The sequence below is a fragment of the Mus pahari genome, chromosome 21, assembly GCF_900095145.1.
Source record: "Mus pahari chromosome 21, PAHARI_EIJ_v1.1, whole genome shotgun sequence".
Taxonomy (NCBI): Eukaryota; Metazoa; Chordata; class Mammalia; order Rodentia; family Muridae; genus Mus; species Mus pahari.
Window position 1 is genome coordinate 16,187,652 of NC_034610.1, and position 9,218 is coordinate 16,196,869.

General features: G+C 37.3%; 1 pseudogene; it reads right to left on the reverse strand.

Moving 5' to 3' along the window:
* Nucleotides 1–3,335: 3,335 nt before the first annotated feature.
* Nucleotides 3,336–4,379, reverse strand: LOC110338484 (annotated as a pseudogene).
* Between the last annotated feature and the right edge of the window lie 4,839 nt (nt 4,380–9,218).

Here is a 9,218-nt window from a genome sequence, read left to right on the forward strand (position 1 = left end):
TCCTGCTTTTCTGTTGTGATGGTTTATCCAGAACTTGCTACGGTGGGAGAGTTTGGTTCTGATGATGCCAAATAACCTTGGTTTCTGTTGCTTCTGTTCTCATGCTTGCCTCCTGCCATCTGATTATCTCTAGTGCTTGTTGCCCTCAATATATCTGTTTGGAGCCTGTCCTTCCTATAATCCCAGTTGATTCAGGACTTCTCAGAGTCCAGATTTCTCTGTGATTCTTTGATTGTGGGCTCCTGTGAACCTGAGATTCTGGGTGTGTCTAAGTTCTTGGCAGTCAAGCTCCTCTGAGACACTCAAATACTAGTGTGACCCAGCTCTGTTATCCTGGGATCCTGTTGTCCTAAGATCCTGGGCTTGTTAAAGTGCGTGGAAGTGGTGTCTCCTTTGAGAACCATGGAGTTGTCTGGTCTGTTTGAAACCAAAGTAAACCTGTACTGATTAAAAGGAACCTGAGCCTCTGGTCAGGAAAGGCTGTGGTGTCCTTGTTACTGCTGTCACCGGCCTGTCACTATTGGATTGGACCAGCTGTTGTGTTCCACTCACCAATGATCCTAAGATCGCTTGGGCAGTCTGCTAGGGACCATGGGGGTGTCTGCCCACTCTGCACCCTAGGTGACCTGGTGCTAGTGCAGACTGGAAGGGATTTGTGCCCATGGTCAGGCTGGTTCTCTGCTTCCCTAGTGGTGTCTCAGGTCCTGTGCGCAATTGGATTGTAGCAGCTGTTGTGTTCCACTCACCAGTGATCCTAAGATCGCTTGGGCACTCTGCTAGGAACTGTGGGGGTGTACACTGAAACTTCACCCTAGGTGACCCAGTGCTGGTGCCCTTTATCTCATTTTTGATCATGCTTTCTGCATTTACTATATTTATAGACTGCAGTCGTCTCCTCCTTACATTCTTTTTGTTTCTGTGTGTTTGTTTTGTTTTCCTTTTAATTCTTTTATTTATTTGTATTGCAAATGTTGCCCTTTTCCTGGTACCCCCTCCAAGAGATCTTTCCCCACATTCCCCATCTCTTTCACCTATAAGAGGGTGCACCTCACCCACCCACAACTCTCATCTACCCACCTACTCCCTCCTCACCCCCCTTTCCCTTGTGAATCATGTTTCTACAGGATTAGGAACATTCTTCCACACTAAAACAAGGCAGTATTCTGCTATAAATGTGCGGGTGGGAGGTGGGGGGTAGGCCAAGGACCAGTCCATGTATGCTCTTTGGTTAGCTGCTTAGTTTCTAGGAATTCACCACAGGGTTCCTGACTAGTTGATACTGTTGTTCTTCCTATGGGGTTGCCATCCTTTTCAGCTCCTTTGATCCTTCCCCTGACTCTTCTGTAGAAACCCTAACATCAGTCCAGTGGTTGGCTGTAAGTATCTGCATTTTGCATTTGTCTCAGTCAGCTGCTGTTCTTGAACATATTGCTTCTTAAATTGTTTTAGCCTCAAGAAAAATTACCTAAGATTAATTCCAATGAACCATTGTTTGAATATGCAGGTTAGAACTTCATATTACTTTAACCTCTGCTTTGCTCCTATGGGCACCAGATAAAGTCACTTCTACTGGTACTTTTTTATATTTTTTATCAATTCATTAAAAATCTTATATGCTGTATCTTGATCAGAGTAAAACATTCTCCAAAATTCTCTCAGATCTGCTCTATCGTTCAAGTACTTTTAAAATCCATAAAGTTTACTTTATGTTGCCTAAGTACTATTGTGTGTACTGCCTGGCACTGAATGCGCTCAGTTTAACACATAGTCACAGCATTACAGTAAAATAAATCACTCTCTTTACATGCAGCTATGCAATGCTACTAGGATTTCAGGTAGTATTGAAAATTCATGCCTATCTTCCTCTTCCTCTTCTCTCAGAGCTGGGATAGTATCTTACATTAGTTTTCACAGGTCTTGTGGAATACAATAACTGTGTGGATATATATATATATATATATATATATATATATATATATATATATATATATATATATAAAATTAGACTCACAAAGCATGAAAAAAATAAAGCAGTTACAGTTATCTGAATTTGTTAGCTTTCATACTGCTAACAATTTCAAACTTTTTTTCTAGATATCTTCTTTATTTACATTTCAAATGCTATCCCAAAAGTTCCCTATACCCTCCCACTACCCTGATCCCCTACCCACCCACTTCCCTTGTTAAGCCATCCACTGGAGGAAAAAATTTGAACCATGACCCTGGTAAACAACAAAAAAAGTAAGCCCAAATGTACCAGAGACCTGGAGGTGAGAGACTCTCGGGATTCAAAGGGAGAGGCCTTAGATGAAATGCCCTGCAGTGGGGAGAGGGAACTTGTAGACCCACCTCCAGCAGAAAGACAGGGTATCAAGTGAGGGATGGGGTTGCCATTCCACAGTCAAAACTCTGATCCATAATTGTTCCTGTCTGAAAGAATTGCAGGGATGTAAATGGAGATGAACCTGAGGAAAAGAAGGTCCAGGGACAGGCCTAAAGTGGGATCTGGCTCAACAGGAAGCTCTAAGGCCTGACACTATTACTGAGGCTATGGAACACTCACAAAAAGGGACCTATCATAACTGCCCTCCGCAAGACCCAACAAGCAGCTGAAAGAGTCAAATACAGATATTTGCACCCAACCAATGGACAGAAGCTGCTGACCCTCTGGCTGAATAAGGGAAAAGCCAGAAGAAGCTGAGGAGGAGGGTAACCCTGTAGGAGAACCATCAGACTCAATTAAACTAGAACCCCAAGATCTCTCAAACACTGGACCACCAAACAGACAGCATATGCCAGCTGATATAAGGCCCCCAACATATATACAGCAGAGGACTGCTGGGTCTGAGTTCAGTCAGAGAATGTACCTAACCCTCAAGAGACTGGAGACCCCAGGGAGTTTAGAGGTCTGGTAGGGTAGGAAGGGTAGGGGTTGAGATATCCTTGTGTAGACAGGGGACAGGGAGGAGGTATGGGATATGGAACATTTGGAGGGTGGACCGGGAGAGGAATAAAATCTGGAATGTAAGATAAATAAATAAATAAATAAATAAATAAATAAATAAATAAATAAATAAATAATGTGATCCCAATAAAGCAATAGAGTGGGAAAAATACAACACAAATAACCAACCACATTATCATAGTATTGTAGACCCATTCAGGTTATAACATATAAGGGAGAACATAGTACTATTCTCCTGTGAAACGATAAATGGATGAGATCTCATCATATATTATTTTATTATTACACAGATATTTTGACACCAGTAACCAAAATGATCTCCATCTTTAAAATAATAAAAAAAACTTCAATTTATTGTTTTATTACAATATCACATTTTTTCTATATTTCTTATCCAAGTAAAGCAGAATCTGGAAACAGTGAAATCACGACTCATCACAAATGGCCCTAAAGTAGGAAAACCCATAGAAATGATGGCTGTGATATTCATTACCCACCAACTGGGATCATGTGAAAGAGCAATATAGCCTTGCAAAATTGAAGAGAGTGCATAAAATGCTAGAAAGGTGCAAACAAGAATGAAGATGGTCTGTGTGGCTCTGTTTTCAGGGGAGCTTCTTGGATAAGTATGAGTACAGAGGATGTGTTGAACCTTCTTTTTGTATACATGAAGTATTGCAATTATGAAGGTGCTAGAACATACAATGAGCAGAGAAAATGCAAATTCAGGAAACACACAAAATGCTGTATACAGTAAATCAACTATTTTGTCACAGCCTAGAGAATGGCAAAATTCAGAATCTCTCTTTTGTGTCTTGTTTTTGCTATTCACCCTGGTAGATGTATATACAGGGAAAAGCATATTTACTAGCATAAACAAGACTCAGAAGAGAGAAATGGACAAGCCCATAAACTTCGTTGATTTGACTTTAAATTTCTTCCAATAGGACTTCCTGGGGCTGATGGTGATTGCCTGGAAGACACTCAAGAGAAAAGTGGTGATAATGGACATGTTCCTGCTAAGCCTTTGAACATATAGAATAAGTTTGCACCCAAAATCTTTGAATAACTGTTTCCATCCAAAAACTCCCATTATTTGGGGGAACCCTTTGGAGATAATGATCAAGGAATTAGATGTGAACACATGTATGGGAATCATGTCTATTATCTTTAATGTGTGTTCTTTGTGGTATAGGATTAGATAGTAGAAAGGAAGAGAGAAATTTCCCAGAATACAAAGTTAACTCTGAAGTGAGTGTCCTATTCCTATTGCCATGTTCCTGGACTCCATTAGGTCATTCCGCATTTTTTCCTTTAAATTATGGTAATAATCACATTCATGAACTATGTATTGAAGTAAGTTTTCTAAGTTGGGACATGTATGTGCAAGAATCACAATACTACCTATTTCCAAGTCACACTGTGCAACATAGAAGAACTCTGTTTCAAGACAAATATTTTATCATCATCATTAATAAATATCAATGAAATTGTTAAAACCTACAATTACAGATATTTATGGACAGAAATTATACTACATTTATTGAAATGTTAGCATTAAGAGTAGTGGGGTTACATCCTGTGAAATGCAATGGCTAGTGAGTCCAAGTGGAAGGAATGCTCACTTCTATAATCCAGCATGAATTGCAGTTTATGTATCATACTGGGAAAGAGCAATAGCAACTGTAAGCTGTGTGGTGAACACTTACCAAATAACAATAGAATGAAAACAGGTGATTCAAAACAACAGGGCAAAGACAAAAATAACAATGTGCAAACCAGCTCTAGTTTCTAACCAGAGATGTCCTCACATGGCCACTAGAGGTGAATTGTATCGGCTGATACACACCAAGGTCATCTCTAACAAAGCAAATGAAACATCAAGCCATTCACAAAAACAAAATGCATCAAAAAAACTACCCAGGAAAATATGAGTATTTACATTATGATTATATTTATATAGAACACAGCATAGGTCTACATTGAGATATGCAACTAAATCCTCATAATTACACACCAACTCATAACTCCACAGAGCAAAGTATTGATTTAATGACGGAGAATTGTACCAAATATAGTTGCTAATTTTTTCTGTGTTTTGATGTGGAGAAGTTTAGGTAGTATCTCACTCTAAATATTATCTGTATCTGGCATAGAACATTCTAAAATCCTACTACCACAGCCTATGTATTACAATCCAAACATAATCACTTATTTCTTGATGTAGATGTTCTTCACTAAGATGAGTTTCCCTTGTGAATTCTAGTAGAATTTTTTTTTTATCTCCTATCACAATAAAACAGAATGAAAATTTTTGAATGGTTGTTTAAGGTGATTGGTAAGAAAGAGGGGAACTTTGTAGAATAAACAACACATAGAAATTGCTAGATATTGAAAAAAACAAAACATGTGAATATTCATGCCATGCATATTGTGAAGTAATTATGACACTCTTTTAAACTGTGTCCTGAATCTTTGTGATAATTTATGTTTTTTGCATATTCATTCATATTATTAAAACATGCAAGGGATATACATCATTTTACAGAAAGAAGTTAGAAACACAGCATGCATTATTAGACCTTAAATTCCACCTACTTGGAGTACTTGGCTTACTGAGGTCACTGGAAACATGTTCAGGAAATTGATTAAGAAGAATCTTCCAAGGCATATCTGTGAAGACAGAAATAATAACCATAGTTACTGAAAGACATTCCAACCTAAGAACTACCATGAGATTGGAGACATGATAAAATCAGTGATTTGGAAGTAGGATACAACCAATGTTTAAGAATGGAGCATAATGAGGTTCATTTACACAATGGAATGCTACTTGACTATATAAACAAGAACATCATCATGACATTTGCAGGCAAATGGATGGAACCAGAAAAATTTATCATGAGGTAACCCAGACCCAAAAGGACATGTATGATGTGTACTCACATATAAGTGGATATTAGCCATAAATTATAGGATAACTATGCTACAAACCATAGATCCAAAGAAGTCAAATAACAAGTAGGGTACAAGGAATGATGTTTTACTCTCCCTTAGAAGGAGAAATAAAACCGATATCAGAAGTAGAGGGAGGGATGGAACCAGGTGGGTGAAGTGAACGGGGCAGGAAGATCACACGTAGGGATAGAGGGGAGAGAACAGAAATAAGTGGCAGGCAGGGGAATCTCTAGGATGTGCTAGATACCTAGGATGGTGCCATCTCCAAGAAGTCTATGGAGGTAACTCTAACAGAAACTCCTAGTGGTGAGAGATATGGACTTTGAAGAAGCCACCTACTTTGGCCAGACAAGACTCTTGGGGGAAGGATAAGGACCCCAACACAACCAAAAAGCTTTAACCCAAAATGTATCCTGCCTCTAAGATGTTTGGGAACAAAAATGGAGGAGAGATTGAGAGAATGACTGGCCCAACTTGAGTCCCATTCTGTGGACAAGAAACAATCCCTGACAGTTAATTATACTCATTATACTTGAAGACAAGAGCCTAGCATAACTGTCCTCTGAGAGTCTCTGTAACCAATGGAAAAAGGTGAACAATTAGTTTTCAAAAATCATGACTGTTTCCCTTTAAAGTACTAAAATAGAACAAAGAAGAGTCAGGCAGAAGTTAATGGGTAGCTAATGAAATATCAGTAAGAGGAAAACATGACACCAAATTCGCACTAAAAACTATTGCCCTCTTTATACAAGATGTTGCAAATTAACTAGAATCAGAGGTACATAAACATGTTAGGAAATAGTACAAATGTCATCCCAGCTGTCAAGAAGCCTGAGCATAATCCTATTGCTATAAAAATTTTACATATATAACTACACCCCACAAAATAAGTCACCAGTATTCAGTAAGTGTCACATAACACACTACTTCTTTCCTAACTTAAAATCATGGAATAAATACCTGAGAAAACTACAGTTTTTTATTAGGAAAGTAGTGAGCATTCATTGTTCAGAAATTAGTGAATAGACTTAAAATCTAAAATATTAGGATGTACCCTCTATTCACTAAGCATTACAATGTTGAAAGGTTAAAGCTAATGGAGAATTGATGAACTAGATTTTGAAGGATCACTTGTCATCCTTTCTACCCTCAAGTCCCATATTTCCCAGAGATTCAATAATTCACTAGAATAATTTGGAAATATAAAATTGTACTTATCATTCTATCTTATCACAGGAAAGGTATCTTGGTTAAAATAAGCCAAAGAGTGATGAAGTGGGATTTTACAAAATTACTTATATTTTGTGAGTTAAAATTTCATGGTCTACCAAGGAGCTAACTTATAGAAAACAACTTGCACACAGTAAACTGATGGTAGAATAAAGAAAGAAATATTCAGCATGAACAATTCCAAGAACAGCAGAATACAAGTAGTGGGGCCTATTCCGGTGACCACCTATCAGGGGCCGCTACAGTAAACAAACTGACACTCTCTCCACAACAGCTATCAAATGCTAACAGTTCCTCTCCGATATAGCTGGTTTTCCCCACATTTTCATCTCTTTTGGGATTGTTTCAATCTTGGACTTTCATATGTCTCCATTAAGCTGTCATACTTGCACATGAATATGACCAGTTATTTCTAGAAAACATTGTTTTTTTGATGTTATCAACTACATCTGCCTCTTATTACCTTTCCAATTACACTTCAGAGAAATTCAATTAATCTCAAATAGTGTATTTAATATATATGTCTCATTTACATCTCAGAACTCTGCGGTACTTTCATCATTCATTAATTGATGAGGATCTCTGTGTTAGTTACCATCTACTTAAAAAATTCATCTAAGAAGAATTAAAATATATTGTAAACTATGATTTTAGTAATAAATCAATAGGAGTCATAGTAGTAATACTATTTTTATTTATCAAAATGTTAACATTAGGTTATTTTTATGGTGTGATATCTAGTCACAGAATGGAGTAGGCTCTAGTGATGCCTATGCCTTCAAATCATTTTTGCCCTGTGTCTAACGCCTCATCAATATTTCTTTAAAGAATACCAATAAGCCGGGCATGGTGGTGCTTACCTTTAATCCCAGCACTTGGGAGGCAGAGGCAGGTGGATTTCTGAGTTCGAGGCAGCCTGGTCTACAAAGTGAGTTCCAGGACAGCCAGGGCTATACAGAGAAACCCTGTCTCGAATAAACAAGAAAAAAAAAAAAAGTACAATATCCTTCTCTTGCTTAAAATTTAAAGTGCACCAGTCAGCTATCGCAAAATAACTTCCTATGTTTGTCTCTCCAGTGGTTAGACCAAAAATATATGATATTATCATGTTTCAGTTATTCTTATTCAGATCATGTTTAGGCATGGAGAGATTTTATGAATATACCTTTTAACATTCCTGGAAGAGACAGGGTCATAATAAGCTCTTGTATCTTCTGCTCTTACACTTTTTTTTCCACCTTTTCAGAAATGACCTGTGAACCTTATGTGCAAGCATTCAATTGTATGTGTACCAATTAAACCTGGGCTCCAAAACTGTACATCTCAATTTGTTATGGTCTTATGTACAAAATGGATAATCCGACATACAGGTAGTATTATGCAGTCTGTGCAAGTTTATTTTCTATTACAAAATATACAAAAACACACACGTGTGTGTATATGTATATATATATATTATATATAGTGTATATATACATACACATATATACATGTGTTATATATATATGTGTGTATGTATGTATGTATGTATGTATGTATGTATATATGTGTGTTTGTTTCTGTATCTCTGTCTCTGTCTCTTTCTGTCTCTGTCTGTCTGTCTCTCTGTCTCTGTGTGTGTGTGTGTGCGTGTGTGTGTGTGTCTGTGTGTGTGTGTTTGTGTGTGTGTGTGTGTGTGTATGTGTGTGTGTGTGTGTGTAGTAACAATTATTCAAAAATGCATCATGAATTTAAAAGTGAGCAAGGCAGGGCATATGAGAGGTAAGTCATAGGAACAGAAAATTATGTGATTATGTTGTAAAAAAGATAAACAATTGTAAACTGTATGCAAAAACAGTTTTTCAGTGTTACTTAACATGTTAGTTTTTTATGTTTCAGAGATGGTCATGAATTTTGAACAAGTCTCATGAAAATAAGACTGTTCAAGTATTTGAGAGATGCAACCATGTTTTCTACCATGAAATTATAGGACTATTTTAATGCAAAAGAATAAAATTAGGTTTTTCTTGCACTTAAAAAAATTCAACATAGACATAGGCAAATTCTGTTGATTTAGACAGTATAA